This window comes from Triticum urartu, unplaced genomic scaffold, assembly GCF_056163025.1.
Source record: "Triticum urartu cultivar PI428250 unplaced genomic scaffold, HENAU_Tu73 scaffold2, whole genome shotgun sequence".
Classification (NCBI taxonomy): domain Eukaryota; kingdom Viridiplantae; phylum Streptophyta; class Magnoliopsida; order Poales; family Poaceae; genus Triticum; species Triticum urartu.
Genome location: NW_028260368.1, coordinates 9,947,550 through 9,964,317, shown reverse-complemented (window position 1 = coordinate 9,964,317; position 16,768 = coordinate 9,947,550). Strand labels below are relative to the sequence as shown.

Below are 16,768 nucleotides of genomic sequence, written 5' to 3'. Positions count from 1 at the left end.
ATTCTTGTTTAAAAGAATGCAAAAAGTTCAATAGAACTAAGAACACATAAAAAATAGCATAGAGGATCAAGGCCATTACCAAAAGTTCCTCCCAAGGATCCTATATCCTATTGGGTATCTGTTCCCCGCCTTTTCCCGCTAGGATCGGAAATCTTATATTTTCCATATCCATATACCGTTGAATCCTTGGGGTTCCAGAATCCGCCTATTTTACTAGTCTTCGGAAACGGAAAACCCTGAACCAAGAAGAGTTGGATATGTTATGTAGGGTATGTTTTTTTTTATTAATTTTATTTTGAGCTCTCAAGATATCGATATATACATATACAATCTCTACATAATGTCTCTCTCTCTATCTCTATATATTATATATATAATATGTACATTATGCAGTAGACCCATAATGGGAAATCCAAGTGGCTAATTTTTGAATTAAATAAAAAGCCCTTTTAACTCAGTGGTAGAGTAATGCCATGGTAAGGCATAAGTCATCGGTTCAAATCCGATAAAGGGCTTTTTAAATTAGTGGTAGAGTAATCTCGTGCTAAGACGTAAGTCGTTGGTTCGAATCTGATAGAGTACTTTTCTACTAAATTGATTCACTTTTTTTCTTTGTTTTTGAAACTTTCTCTATATTTTTAGAGAATTTTATGACTTAGTGCGGGATGGATGCATTTTTGGTATGAACACTAAATGAAGCACGGAGAATTAATCTATAACGATCAACTAAAAAAAATCCTAGATGAAAACATAACAGAAAAGTTGGAAAAACTCTTTGCTTTGGATCTATTTATACTTTTCGAGTATATTGACAATTCCAAAAAACTGCTCATACTATGATTATAGTATAATCACGAGCGGTTGTATATGGCCCTATCGTCTAGTGATGCCCCTATCGTCTAGTGGTTCAGGACATCTCTCTTTCAAGGAGGCAGCGGGGATTCGACTTCCCCTGGGGGTAGGGAGTATTATGAAAGGAGGTTAATCATAGATTAGCAAAAACCCTAGAATAAATTCTTCCTGGGTCGATGCCCGAGTGGTTAATGGGGACGGACTGTAAATTCGTTGACAATGTCTACGCTGGTTCAAATCCAGCTCGGCCCAAACCAAAAATCTAGGGCTTCGTGAGTATGAACTAAATCCTTTTGTTTTTCTTCCATAAAATAAAATGTCTGATCTATAGAAATAAAAGATAAAGAAAAAAGGGAAATTTTTTTTTCTAATCCATATCTCTCTCATTCCTTTCTTACAAACAAAAGAGTTTTTCTTATTGAAGGCTGGATTATTATCCATTTTTAGTGATAAAAAATCACGACATACTAGTTATGTCACTCTCACTATACCCACGTATAATATAATATGTGGGTATGTAGTATATGATTCGTCTATTTCTTAGAGTACGAAAGACGAATCGAATCTTCTTATGGTTCTATTTAAGAATGGGTATGCCATACACCCCGCGGGGATTGTAGTTCAATTGGTCAGAGCACCGCCCTGTCAAGGCGGAAGCTGCGGGTTCGAGCCCCGTCAGTCCCGAACTAGGGTTCAATGAATGGAGAAATTGATATTTCCTTTTTCCATGAAAAAAAGGGGCAGGGAGCAAGATCAAATACCCACAGGGCACCCTTACTTCACTTTTTTATTTTGCATCTCTCATTAAAGAGGGAGGGAGGGCATATAGGAATTTTTTTTTCACTACTCCCAATCGATAAAGAAAGACACACATACGATATGTGGATTAGTAGAATTTAGGATATTATATTACTCTATCTTTCTTTATGATGATACCATCCTCATCTTAATTTCCTATTCCACTCTTATGGAATAGAGTACCGGTATTTTACCGGAATCCATACATAAATCGTATTCCCTTTTTATTTCAGACCTCTTTTCCCCATCTCACTTCTACTGCTTATTTGGATGTCTATGTGACCCATAGAAAGTGAAAGTTGGTCATATAATACATACATAATTGTATGTATAACTATAAGAAAAAGGAAGGGAAATTGTATAAGATTAAGAAAGTATAAGATTAAGAAAGCTCGTGGGTTAGAGATATAGAAAAGAAAAAGTAGAAAAGGATTAAAAAAGAGGGAATTCCTAATCCAATCAAAAAACCCATTTTGGTCTTAGTGTGGATAGAGGATCTTCCTATGTTATACTATATAACTCTCATCCGTGAAATATAACTCTCATCCATGAATTGATTTGATAGATCCGATATTCATAATATTGAATTGATTCAGTATTATCAGAATGCAAGCCCTACCCTTGAATTTACAAGATACCCCTTTTTCCTCTCCATGGGATTACATCCCGAGTTATTGTGAAAATAAAAAATAAAGAGGTTATGGAAGTCAATATTCTCGCATTTATTGCTACTGCACTGTTCATTCTAGTTCCTACTTCTTTTTTACTTATTATTTATGTAAAAACAGTCAGCCAAAATAATTAATTGGAATTCCAATTAATCATTGAAGAAATTAAAAAGGGATTAAATAAAAAAAATCCAAGTCTTAAATGAAAGGATCTGGTTGGAATCTTAAAGTGTGGTAGAAAGAACTACATATAGTTTTTTCTACGACACTTTAGATTCTTTCTATTATATTATCTTTGAATCTACATAGAATAGATTAGTAGATTGAAATAGTTAAGTAGTCTAATTCAATTTCTTTTTTCATTGCATCCACTTAATTTCAATCAGGTCAAAATAAAAAAATCTAAGACAATTCTTGACCAAAGAATCCATGGAAGGAAAGAAAAATAATATGAAGAATAGACTATAGTAAAAAGTAAAAGGAAATGGAAAATGTGTGATATGCCGTGAATAGTTCCGTGGAAGAAAGTCTAATTTTCTTATGTATAGAACTTTTTTTAACCATTCGTCATTTCTAGTAGAAATTCTGAATTGGTATAATGGCTCTTTCTTACATTACAACTTACAATACAAGAGTTTCTTACAGGAGTGAAACAAAACTAAAGAAAAAGATTAAAGAATAACGTTTGACAAAATGATTAATGCAAAATGATCCATTAAAGAAAAGAATTGATACAACAATTTGATTACTTAATCAATTAGTAGTATCCCTAGAGTCCACTCCTTCCCCATACTACTAGTGAAAGAGAAAATGTAAAGACTACCATTAAAGCAGCCCAAGCGAGACTTACTATATCCATCTAAATTATGTCTCCTATTTCTATGAAGGGATTATTCTACTATTGATCAATAATCATAGTGGAATCAAGGGTACAGAGTCAAAAAGGGATTCCGCCCTAAGGCCATGGATCAATCAGTTCAAGGAATTTACTCCTAACAAATTCTTATAGGAATTCTGGTAGAATTAGAGAGCATTAAAAATACGAGATACTATAGCCCTTTTTTCCTTAAAAAAGAAAGAGTACGGGAATGATGTCCTGAATAGAAGAAGCGGGAATAGGAAGATTTTTTATTCCTTTTGTTACTCTTTTTTTTTTTTTTAAGCAAAGGACGCCCGAATATACCATAAAATTATCGATAGATAAATATTTATTGGATACCTACCTTACCTAATGTTTATTTTTGACCTAAACCCTGCAGCCTTGCTTTGTATCATTCTATGAAAGAATGAAGAGATTTTATCCATAATACAACTCCTAAATTGATTTTTGATCGACCTATTTAATCTGATTCTCGTTAGAATTAAGTAGTCCTTACTTTAGTGTATGTAGGTAACATAAGATGTACGATAAAAAAATGTATAATAATTAGTAAGTCTTGATATTCTTTCGTGGAGTCCCTTCTTGAATCTTAGATTGAAAAAAAAAAAGAATGCCCCTTAGGGACCTTTCTTTGGATACCAAGATTTCTGACATCTTATCCTCGTATTTTAAAATTATCAAATCGAATCTCAATTAAGAACCAATTCAAATTCATATAATAAAAGAATAAGGAAACACTACCTCACCCCTATTGATAACCATTTTGGCCACTACCGTCAAAACAAACCCTAACCCTAGTTTGAGGATAGAACTATGGTATGGTTTCTCTAAACCCAGTATCGGCAGGCCCAGTTACTCTCTTGCCCGAACTTATGCGAAGTAAAAATTTATCGAATTCGATCAGCACTATAAAAAAAACCTAAGTATTTTATTGATCAGGCGGCACCCAGATTTGAACTGGGGATAAAGGATTTGCAGTCCCCTGCCTTACCGCTTGGCCATGCCGCCAAAAAATCCGATCAAAAATCTAGAAAACAGCAAGTATTCATCCACGTTTTCTTACGAAAAGCCCCTTTTATTTTGAATATAATTCTACTTACTTTTTTCCAATCTTTTTCAAAAAATCTATTCCTGCTTTTTTTGATCCAGTTTCTATTATTCTCCTCGATAGATTCTATCTTAAAACATACATTGTTAACACAATAAAACTTCCCATTTCTTTCTATTGAGATGAAAAAGAAGAAAAAGTGGATTTCTATTCACAGGCTGCAAAATTCAGAATAAATTGGAACCGTTAACTAGAATTCTCTTTTTTTTATTGCAGTAGTGAACTACTCTTAAATCGGTATTATCTCCCCCCCCTTCAATGGCATAATAAAATATTATGGCTTTATGCTTAATCCGTGTATAGGTAAACTTTAGGTCCGAACAGCATTATTATCCAAAGATCCCCTTTATGTACATATCTCTATGGGGAATCATGCTTTAATTTTTCAAAGTATTAAATTAAATATCTTGAATAAAAAAAGGAAATTTGCTCTGATATAGAGTATAACCTGACTATCTTGGCGTACCCAAGTGAAATTACGATAAAAGAAAAGCATGGATATGGGGAGAGGTGGATAACTAGATTGGCATGTACTTAAAAAAGGGACTTACTTTATTTTAGAATTCCACAATGAAATACTGAATTTTCTAGCAATTATACTACTCCGATCCGAAATAAAAAAGAACCCTCAAATTATTTTGAGAAATTAAAGTAAGCACGCTATTCTAAATCGAAGTAAAGTCAAACTTTCTAGTATATTATATTACGGCTTTATTACATTCATAGAAAGGAGATAAAATGAGAAATCTTTGCCATCCAATCTGATTAGAATATCATAACATAAAGTATAAGTGGCAGAATTTTTTTTGTAGGAATGTTTTATCAATTCATTTTCATTTCATTTGTACCCCTGGCAAACTCGAACTTTCGTCCAAATGGTCTCTATTCATATGTATGAAATACATATATGAAATACGTATGTGGAGTTCCCTAGAATTTCATGTGATTCAGTAAACAGAATATAGATTCCATGATTGCTAGATCGATCCATAGGGATTGATGAAGAGTGAGCTGATAATGGAATTTTTCTTTGATAAACAGGAAACTTAAGATTAAGATGCTCCGGAATGGAAACGAGGGAATGTCCACAATACCCGGATTTAGTCAGATCCAATTCGAGGGATTTTGTAGGTTCATTAATCAAGCCTTGGCAGAAGAACTTGACAAGTTTCCAACAATTAAAGATCCAGATCACGAAATTGCATTTCAATTATTTGCGAAAGGATATCAACTGCTAGAACCCTCGATAAAAGAAAGAGATGCTGTGTATGAATCACTCACCTATTCTTCCGAATTATATGTATCTGCGAGATTAATTTTTGGTTTCGATGTGCAAAAGCAAACCATTTCTATCGGAAACATTCCTATAATGAATTCCTTAGGAACCTTTATTATAAATGGAATATACCGAATTGTGATCAATCAAATATTGCTAAGTCCTGGTATTTACTACCGCTCGGAATTAGATCATAAGGGAATTTCTATCTACACTGGCACTATAATATCAGATTGGGGGGGGAGATCGGAATTAGCAATTGATAAAAAAGAAAGGATATGGGCTCGCGTGAGTAGAAAACAAAAGATATCTATTCTAGTTCTATCATCAGCTATGGGTTCGAATCTAAGAGAAATTCTGGATAATGTTTCCTACCCTGAAATTTTCTTGTCTTTCCCGAATGCTAAAGAGAAGAAGAGGATTGAGTCAAAAGAAAAAGCTATTTTGGAGTTTTATCAACAATTTGCTTGTGTAGGTGGGGACCTGGTATTTTCGGAGTCCTTATGCGAGGAATTACAAAAGAAATTTTTTCAACAAAAATGTGAATTAGGAAGGATTGGTCGACGAAATATGAATCGGAGACTTAATCTTGATATTCCTCAGAACAATACATTCTTGTTACCACGAGATGTATTGGCCGCTACGGATCATTTGATTGGAATGAAATTTGGAACGGGTATACTTGACGATGACGATATGAATCACTTGAAAAATAAACGTATTCGTTCGGTTGCGGATCTGTTACAAGATCAATTCGGATTGGCTCTTGGTCGTTTACAACATGCAGTTCAAAAAACTATTCGTAGAGTATTCATACGTCAATCGAAACCGACTCCCCAAACTTTGGTAACTCCAACTTCAACTTCAATTTTATTAATAACTACTTATGAGACCTTTTTTGGCACATACCCGTTATCTCAAGTTTTTGATCAAACGAATCCATTGACACAAACTGTTCATGGGCGAAAAGTGAGTTGTTTAGGTCCTGGAGGGTTGACGGGGAGAACCGCAAGTTTTCGGAGCCGAGATATTCATCCGAGTCACTATGGGCGTATTTGTCCAATTGACACGTCTGAAGGAATCAATGTTGGACTTACTGGATCCTTAACAATTCATGCGAGAATTGATCACTTGTGGGGATCCATAGAGAGTCCGTTTTATGAAATATCTGCTGAGAAAGCAAAAGAAAAAAAAGAGAGACAGGTGGTTTATCTATCACCAAATAGAGATGAATATTATATGATAGCAGCAGGAAATTCTTTGTCCTTGAATCAAGGTATTCAGGAAGAACAGGTTGTTCCGGCTAGATACCGTCAAGAATTCTTGACTATTGCATGGGAACAGATTCATGTTAGAAGTATTTTTCCTTTCCAATATTTTTCTATTGGGGGTTCTCTCATTCCTTTTATTGAGCACAATGATGCGAATCGGGCTTTAATGAGTTCTAATATGCAGCGCCAAGCAGTTCCGCTTTCTCGGTCCGAGAAATGCATTGTTGGAACTGGATTGGAACGCCAAACAGCTCTAGATTCGAGGGTTTCCATTATAGCCGAACGCGAGGGAAAGATCATTTCTACTGATAGTCATAAGATACTTTTATCAAGTAGTGGGAAGACTATAAGTATTCCTTTAGTTAACCACCGTCGCTCTAACAAAAATACTTGTATGCACCAAAAACCCCGGGTTCCACGGGGTAAATCCATTAAAAAAGGACAAATTTTAGCAGAAGGAGCTGCTACAATTGGGGGCGAACTTGCTTTAGGAAAAAACGTATTAGTAGCTTATATGCCATGGGAAGGTTACAATTTTGAAGACGCAGTACTAATTAGCGAACGTTTGGTATATGAAGATATTTATACCTCTTTTCACATCCGGAAATATGAAATTCAGACGGATACGACAAGCCAGGGCTCCGCTGAAAAAATCACTAAAGAAATACCACATCTAGAAGAACATTTACTCCGCAATTTGGACAGAAATGGAGTTGTTAGGTTGGGATCCTGGGTAGAAACTGGTGATATTTTAGTAGGTAAATTAACGCCTCAGATAGCGAGCGAATCATCTTATATCGCGGAAGCTGGATTATTACGGGCCATATTTGGCCTTGAGGTTTCCACTTCAAAAGAAACTTCTCTGAAATTACCTATAGGTGGAAGAGGGCGCGTTATCGATGTGAAATGGATCCAAAGGGACCCGCTCGACATAATGGTTCGTGTATATATTTTACAGAAACGTGAAATCAAAGTTGGGGATAAAGTAGCCGGAAGACATGGGAATAAAGGGATCATTTCCAAAATTTTGCCTAGGCAAGATATGCCCTATTTGCAAGATGGAACACCCGTTGATATGGTCTTCAATCCCTTAGGAGTACCCTCCCGAATGAATGTGGGACAAATATTTGAAAGCTCGCTCGGATTAGCGGGGGATCTGCTAAAGAAACATTATAGAATAGCACCCTTTGATGAGAGATATGAGCAAGAGGCTTCAAGAAAACTTGTGTTTTCAGAATTATATGAAGCCAGTAAAGAAACAAAAAATCCATGGGTATTTGAACCCGAGTACCCGGGAAAAAGCAGAATATTTGATGGAAGAACAGGCGACCCCTTTGAGCAACCTGTTCTAATAGGGAAGTCCTATATCTTAAAATTAATTCATCAAGTTGATGAGAAAATTCATGGGCGTTCTACTGGGCCCTACTCACTTGTTACACAACAACCGGTTAGAGGAAGAGCCAAGCAAGGGGGACAACGAGTAGGAGAAATGGAAGTTTGGGCTTTAGAAGGATTTGGTGTTGCTCATATTTTACAAGAGATACTTACTTATAAATCTGACCATCTTATAGCTCGCCAAGAAATACTTAATGCTACGATCTGGGGAAAAAGAATACCTAATCATGAGGATCCTCCAGAATCTTTTCGAGTGCTCGTTCGAGAACTACGATCTTTGGCTCTAGAACTGAATCATTTCCTTGTATCTGAAAAGAACTTCCAGGTTAATAGGGAGGAAGTTTGATCGGAATAAATATAAATTCTTTTCTTATTTCTATTTTATGATTGACCAATATAAACATCAACAACTTCAAATTGGACTCGTTTCCCCTCAACAAATAAAGGCTTGGGCTAACAAAAACCTACCTAATGGAGAAGTCGTTGGCGAAGTCACAAGGCCCTCTACTTTTCATTATAAAACCGATAAACCAGAAAAAGATGGATTGTTTTGCGAAAGAATCTTTGGACCCATAAAAAGCGGGATTTGCGCTTGTGGCAATTCTCGAGCGAGCGGAGCTGAAAACGAAGACGAAAGATTTTGCCAAAAATGCGGGGTCGAATTTGTGGATTCTCGGATACGAAGATATCAAATGGGATACATCAAACTCGCATGTCCCGTGACTCATGTGTGGTATTTGAAAGGTCTTCCTAGTTATATCGCGAATCTTTTAGATAAACCTCTTAAGAAGTTGGAGGGCCTAGTATACGGCGATTTCTCTTTTGCTAGGCCCAGCACTAAAAAACCCACTTTTTTACGATTACGAGGTTTATTCGAAGAGGAAATTGCATCCTGTAACCACAGCATTTCTCCCTTTTTTTCTACCCCAGGCTTTGCAACATTTCGAAATCGGGAAATTGCGACAGGAGCAGGTGCTATTAGAGAACAATTAGCAGATTTGGATTTGCGAATTATTATAGAGAATTCTTTGGTCGAATGGAAGGAATTAGAAGACGAGGGGTATAGTGGAGATGAGTGGGAAGATAGAAAAAGACGAATAAGAAAAGTTTTTTTGATTAGACGCATGCAATTGGCGAAACATTTTATTCAAACAAATGTAGAACCAGAATGGATGGTTTTGTGCTTATTACCGGTTCTTCCTCCCGAATTGAGACCTATTGTTTATAGGTCTGGAGATAAAGTAGTGACTTCAGACATTAATGAACTTTATAAGAGAGTTATCCGTCGGAACAACAATCTTGCCTATCTATTAAAAAGAAGTGAATTAGCGCCAGCAGATTTAGTAATGTGCCAGGAAAAATTGGTACAAGAAGCCGTGGATACACTTCTTGATAGTGGGTCCCGCGGGCAACCGACGAGGGATGGTCACAATAAAGTATACAAATCACTTTCAGATGTAATTGAAGGTAAAGAGGGAAGGTTTCGCGAGACTCTGCTTGGGAAACGGGTCGATTACTCGGGGCGTTCTGTCATTGTTGTGGGTCCTTCGCTTTCATTACATCAATGTGGATTACCTCTAGAGATAGCAATAAAGCTTTTTCAGCTATTTGTAATTCGCGATTTAATCACGAAACGCGCCACTTCTAATGTAAGGATTGCTAAAAGGAAAATTTGGGAAAAAGAACCCATTGTATGGGAAATACTTCAAGAAGTTATGCGGGGACATCCTGTACTGTTAAATAGAGCACCTACCCTGCATAGATTAGGCATACAGGCCTTTCAACCCACTTTAGTAGAGGGGCGTACTATTTCTTTACACCCATTAGTGTGTAAGGGTTTCAATGCGGACTTTGATGGAGATCAAATGGCTGTTCATCTACCTTTATCCTTGGAAGCTCAGGCAGAAGCCCGTTTACTTATGTTTTCTCATATGAATCTCTTATCTCCCGCTATTGGGGATCCTATTTGCGTACCAACCCAAGACATGCTTATCGGGCTTTATGTATTAACGATTGGAAAGCGTCGAGGTATTTGTGCAAATAGATATAATAGTTGCAGAAACTACCCAAATCTAAAAGTAAATTACAATAATAATAATAATTTTAAATATAGGAAAGATAAAGAACCCCATTTTTCTAGTTCTTATGATGCACTGGGAGCTTATAGACAAAAACTAATCAGTTTAGATAGTCCCTTGTGGCTACGATGGAACCTGGATCAACGCGTCATTGGGTCAAGAGAAGTTCCGATTGAAGTTCAATATGAATCTTTGGGGACTTATCATGAGATTTATGCCCACTATCTAATAATGGGAAATAGAAAAAAAGAAATTCGTTCGATATACATTCGAACCACTCTTGGTCATATTTCTTTTTATAGAGAAATAGAGGAAGCCATACAAGGATTTAGTCAGGCCTATTCATACACTACCTAAACAAGAAAGTTAGATTCGGCGATGCCCCTCCCCTTTCGGGGGGCATTCCGATTTCCCTAGTATCATCATTATTTGCCACGCGAATCCAGATTGAGATTGAGGCAATTAAGTTAATTAAATTTTCGAATCACTGACTCAGGCCCATTGTCGAATCCTACTCAGCAATTGTCGAATCCTACTCAGCCGAAAAGGGGGTACTTATGTATGGCGGAACGGGCCAATCTGGTCTTTCATAATAAAGAGATAGACGGAACTGGTATGAAACGACTTATTAGCAGATTAATAGATCATTTTGGAATGGGATATACATCCCATATACTGGATCAACTAAAGACTCTGGGCTTCCATCAAGCCACTACTACATCGATTTCGTTAGGAATCGAGGATCTTTTAACAATACCCTCTAAGGGATGGTTAGTCCAAGACGCGGAACAACAGAGTTTTCTTTTGGAGAAACACTATTATTATGGGGCTGTACACGCGGTAGAAAAATTACGCCAATCTGTTGAGATATGGTATGCGACAAGTGAATATTTGAAACAAGAAATGAATTCAAATTTTCGGATAACGGATCCTTCTAATCCAGTCTATCTAATGTCTTTTTCAGGAGCCAGAGGAAATGCATCTCAAGTACACCAATTAGTAGGTATGAGAGGATTAATGTCGGACCCTCAAGGACAAATGATTGATTTACCTATTCAAAGCAATTTACGCGAGGGACTTTCTTTGACAGAATATATAATTTCCTGCTATGGAGCCCGCAAAGGGGTTGTAGATACTGCTGTGCGAACAGCAGATGCTGGATATCTTACACGTAGACTTGTTGAAGTAGTTCAACATATTATTGTGCGTAGAAGAGATTGTGGTACTATCCGAGGTATTTCTGTAAGTCCTCAAAATGGGATGACGGAAAAACTTTTTGTCCAAACACTAATTGGTCGTGTATTAGCAGACGATATATATATCGGTTCACGATGCATTGCCGCGCGAAATCAAGATATTGGAATTGGATTAGTCAATCGATTCATAACTGCCTTTCGAGCACAACCATTTCGAGCACAACCAATATATATTAGAACCCCCTTTACTTGCCGAAGCACTTCTTGGATCTGTCAATTATGCTATGGCCGGAGTCCTACTCATAGTGATCTGGTCGAATTGGGAGAAGCCGTAGGTATTATTGCAGGTCAATCAATTGGGGAGCCAGGGACTCAACTAACATTAAGAACTTTTCATACTGGCGGAGTATTCACAGGGGGTACTGCCGACCTTGTACGATCCCCTTCGAATGGAAAAATAAAATTCAATGAGAATTTGGTTCACCCCACACGTACCCGTCATGGGCAGCCTGCTTTTCTATGTTATATAGACTTGCATGTAACTATTCAGAGTCAAGATATTCTATATAGTGTGAATATTCCCTCAAAAAGCTTGATTCTAGTGCAAAATGATCAATATGTAAAATCCGAACAAGTAATTGCGGAGATTCGTGCCGGAACGTCCACTTTACATTTTAAAGAAAGGGTACAAAAGCATATTTATTCTGAATCAGACGGCGAAATGCACTGGAGTACTGATGTTTACCATGCGCCCGAATATCAATATGGTAATCTTCGCCGATTACCAAAAACAAGCCATTTATGGATATTGTCAGTAAGTATGTGCAGATCCAGTATAGCGTCTTTTTCACTCCACAAGGATCAAGATCAAATGAATACTTATGGTAAAAAAGATAGGGAAATTCTTGATTATTCAACGTCGGATCGAATCATGTCCAATGGCCATTGGAATTTTATCTATCCTTCTATTTTTCAAGATAATTCAGATTTGTTGGCGAAAAAGCGAAGAAATAGGTTCGTCATTCCATTACAATATCATCAAGAACAAGAGAAAGAACTAATATCCTGTTTTGGGATTTCGATTGAAATCCCCCTTATGGGTGTTTTACGTAGAAATACTATTTTTGCTTATTTTGACGATCCCCGATACAGAAAAGATAAAAAGGGTTCAGGAATTGTTAAATTTAGATATAGGACCCTAGAAGAAGAATATAGGACTCGAGCGGAAGACTCAGAAGAGGAATATGAGACCCTAGAAGACGAATACAGGACCCGAGAGGACGAATATGAATATGAAACCCTAGAAGAATCTAAATATGGAATCCTAGAAGACGAATACGAATATGAAACCCTAGAAGACGAATATGGGAGCCCAGAAAACGAATATGGGAACCCAGAGAACGAATATAGGACTTTAGAGAAAGACTCAGAAGAGGAATATGGGAGCCCAGAGAGCAAATATAGGACCCAAGAGGACGAATATGGAACTCTAGAGGAAGACTCAGAAGACGAATATGGCAGCCCCGGGGAAAGCGCAGAGGAAAAATATGGTACTTTAGAGGAAGACTCAGAAGAAGATTCAGAGGACGAATACGAGAGCCCAGAGGAAGATTCCATCTTAAAAAAAGAGGGTTTGATTGAGCATCGAGGAACAAAAGAATTTAGTCTAAAATACCAAAAAGAAGTAGATCGGTTTTTTTTCATTCTTCAAGAACTTCATATCTTGCCGAGATCTTCATCCCTAAAGATACTTGACAATAGTATTATTGGAGTGAATACACAACTCACAAAAAATACAAGAAGTCGACTAGGCGGACTGGTCCGAGTGAAGAGAAAAAAAAGCCATACGGAACTCAAAATATTTTCCGGAGATATTCATTTTCCTGAAGAGGCGGATAAGATATTAGGTGGCTGTTTGATACCGCCAGAAAGACAAAAAAAAGATTCTAAGGAATCAAAAAAAAGGAAAAATTGGGTCTATGTTCAACGGAAAAAAATTCTCAAGAGCAAGGAAAAGTATTTTGTTTCCGTTCGCCCTACAGTGGCATATGAAATGGACGAAGGAAGAAATTTAGCAACACTTTTCCCGCAGGATCTCTTGCAAGAAGAAAATAATCTCCAAATTCGACTTGTCAATTTTATTTCTCATGAAAATAGCAAGTTAACTCAAAGAATTTATCACACAAATAGTCAATTTGTTAGAACTTGCTTAGTAGTGAATTGGGAACAAGAAGAAAAAGAAAAGGCTGGTGCTTCCCTTGTTGAGGTAAGAGCAAATGATCTTATTCGCGATTTCCTAAGAATTGAGTTAGTCAAGTCCACTATTTCGTATACACGAAAAAGGTATGGTAGGACAAGTGCAGGACCGATTCCCCATAATAGGTTAGATCGCGCCAATATCAATTCTTTTTATTCCAAGGCGAAGATTGAATCACTTAGCCAACATCCAGAAGCTATTGGCACTTTGTTGAATCGAAATAAAGAATACCACTCTTTGATGATTTTGTCGGCATCCAACTGTTCTCGAATTGGTTTATTCAAGAATTCAAAACATCCCAATGCGATAAAAGAATGGAATCCTAGAATTCCTATTCGAGAAATTTTTGGGCCCTTAGGCGCTATTGTAGCTAGTATATCGCATTTTTCTTCATCTTACTATTTACTAACGCATAATAAAATCCTGTTAAAAAAATATTTGTTCGTTGACAATTTAAAACAAACCTTCCAAGTACTTCAAGAACTTAAATACTCTTTAATAGATGAAAATAAAAGGATTTCTAATTTCGATAGTAACATAATGTTGGATCCATTCCTTTTGAATTGTCACTTTGTCCATCATGATTCTTGGGAAGAGACATTGGCAATAATTCACCTTGGACAATTTATTTGTGAAAATGTATGTCTATTTAAATCGCACATAAAAAAATCCGGTCAAATTTTCATTGTAAATATGAATTCCTTTGTTATAAGAGCAGCTAAACCTTATTTGGCCACTACAGGAGCAACTGTTAATGGTCATTATGGAGAAATCCTTTACAAGGGAGATAGGTTAGTTACGTTTATATATGAAAAATCGAGATCTAGTGACATAACGCAAGGTCTTCCAAAAGTGGAACAAATCTTTGAAGCGCGTTCAATTGATTCATTATCCCCGAATCTCGAAAGGAGAATTGAGGATTGGAATGAGCGTATACCAAGAATTCTTGGGGTCCCTTGGGGATTCTTGATTGGAGCTGAGCTAACCATAGCCCAAAGTCGTATCTCTTTGGTTAATAAAATCCAAAAGGTTTATCGATCCCAAGGGGTACAGATCCATAATAGACATATAGAGATTATTATACGCCAAGTAACATCAAAAGTGCGGGTTTCCGAAGATGGAATGTCTAATGTTTTTTCGCCTGGGGAATTAATCGGACTATTGCGAGCGGAACGAGCAGGACGAGCTTTGGATGAATCGATCTATTATCGGGCAATCTTATTGGGAATAACAAGGGCTTCCCTGAATACCCAAAGTTTCATATCTGAAGCAAGTTTTCAAGAAACTGCTCGAGTTTTAGCAAAAGCTGCCCTACGAGGTCGCATTGATTGGTTGAAAGGCTTGAAAGAAAACGTAGTTCTGGGGGGGATTATACCTGTTGGTACCGGATTCCAAAAATTTGTGCATCGTTCCCCACAAGACAAGAACCTTTATTTCGAAATAAAAAAAAAAAATCTATTCGCGTCGGAAATGAGAGATTTTTTGTTTCTCCATACAGAATTAGTTTCTTCAGATTCTGACGTAACAAACAATTTTTATGAGACATAAGAACCCCCATAAAAATATTTTTTACTTTACTAGACTTTTGAACTTAGAACACTAACAGGTCAAATTTTAGATTTTTAAGATTTTTATTTTAATAAGTAAAACAAGTCAGTTAATTCATTAAGGTGGTTATGTTTATACCATGTATCAATGGCCAACTCTTATCTTAGTACAAGGTTCTCTCGGAACAATTATTATTTATTTCAAGCTATTTCGGATCTTTCTTAATCTTCAAAAAGAACTAAATTCCGTAATGGAATGGTAGGATTAAAAAAAAGGAAGTGTGGAAAAAATGACAAGAAGATATTGGAACATTAATTTGAAAGAGATGATAGAAGCAGGAGTTCATTTTGGTCATGGTATTAAGAAATGGAATCCTAAAATGGCCCCTTACATTTCGGCAAAGCGTAAAGGTACTCATATTATAAATCTCGCTAGAACGGCTCGTTTTTTATCAGAAGCTTGTGATTTAGTTTTTGATGCAGCAAGTCAGGGAAAAAGTTTCTTAATTGTTGGTACCAAAAAAAGAGCAACAGATTTAGTAGCATCAGCTGCAATAAGGGCTCGTTGTCATTATGTTAATAAAAAGTGGTTCAGTGGTATGTTAACGAATTGGTCGATTACGAAAACTAGACTTTCTCAATTTAGAGACTTAAGAGCAGAAGAAAAAATGGGAAAATTCCACCATCTCCCAAAAAGAGATGTGGCAATCTTGAAGAGAAAATTATCTACTTTGCAAAGGTATCTCGGCGGGATCAAATATATGACGAGATTGCCAGACATTGTGATCGTCCTTGATCAGCAAAAAGAGTATATAGCTCTTCGGGAATGTGCCATTTTGGGGATTCCTACTATTTCTTTAGTCGATACAAATTGTGACCCGGATCTCGCGAATATATCGATTCCAGCCAACGATGACACTATGACTTCAATTCGATTGATTCTTAACAAATTAGTATTTTCAATTTGTGAGGGCCGTTCTCTCTATATAAGAAATCGTTGATTAAGAATATATAGTGAATTCTTGGGCAACTGCGTAAATTTATGGAATCACTTACTTTACTATATCTTTTTTTTTGCATAGAATTTTTTTTGCATAGAAAAAAGAAGGGGAATATTGATATATATTAGAGGGTATTGATATATATTATGATCTGATGTGCTTTCTTGGTATCCTAAATATAAGATTAATACTTCAAGTTGCTGAGTTGAGAAAGAGATGGTTGAATCAAAAGAATTCCTTTTTTGAAGTTCAATTTTTATCAGAGGACAATATGAATATTATACCTTGTTCCATTAAAACACTCAAGGGGTTATACGATATATCGGGTGTAGAAGTAGGCCAACACTTCTATTGGCAAATAGGAGGTTTCCAAATTCATGCCCAAGTACTCATCACTTCTTGGGTCGTAATTACTATCTTGCTAGGTTCAGTTGTCATAGC

At 36.5% G+C, this 16,768-nt stretch overlaps 4 non-coding genes across 4 annotated transcripts; 3 read left to right on the top strand and 1 right to left on the bottom strand.

Moving 5' to 3' along the window:
• Positions 1–443: 443 nt before the first annotated feature.
• TRNAT-GGU (transfer RNA threonine (anticodon GGU)) lies at positions 444–515 on the top strand. Its single transcript has one exon. It is a non-coding gene; the product is annotated as a tRNA-Thr (tRNA).
• Positions 516–1,022: 507 nt separating this feature from the next.
• On the top strand, positions 1,023–1,104 carry TRNAY-GUA (transfer RNA tyrosine (anticodon GUA)). The gene has a single exon. It is a non-coding gene; the product is annotated as a tRNA-Tyr (tRNA).
• Positions 1,105–1,462: 358 nt separating this feature from the next.
• Positions 1,463–1,536, top strand: TRNAD-GUC (transfer RNA aspartic acid (anticodon GUC)). Its single transcript has one exon. It is a non-coding gene; the product is annotated as a tRNA-Asp (tRNA).
• Positions 1,537–4,135: 2,599 nt separating this feature from the next.
• TRNAC-GCA (transfer RNA cysteine (anticodon GCA)) lies at positions 4,136–4,206 on the bottom strand. Its single transcript has one exon. It is a non-coding gene; the product is annotated as a tRNA-Cys (tRNA).
• Positions 4,207–16,768: the final 12,562 nt, after the last annotated feature.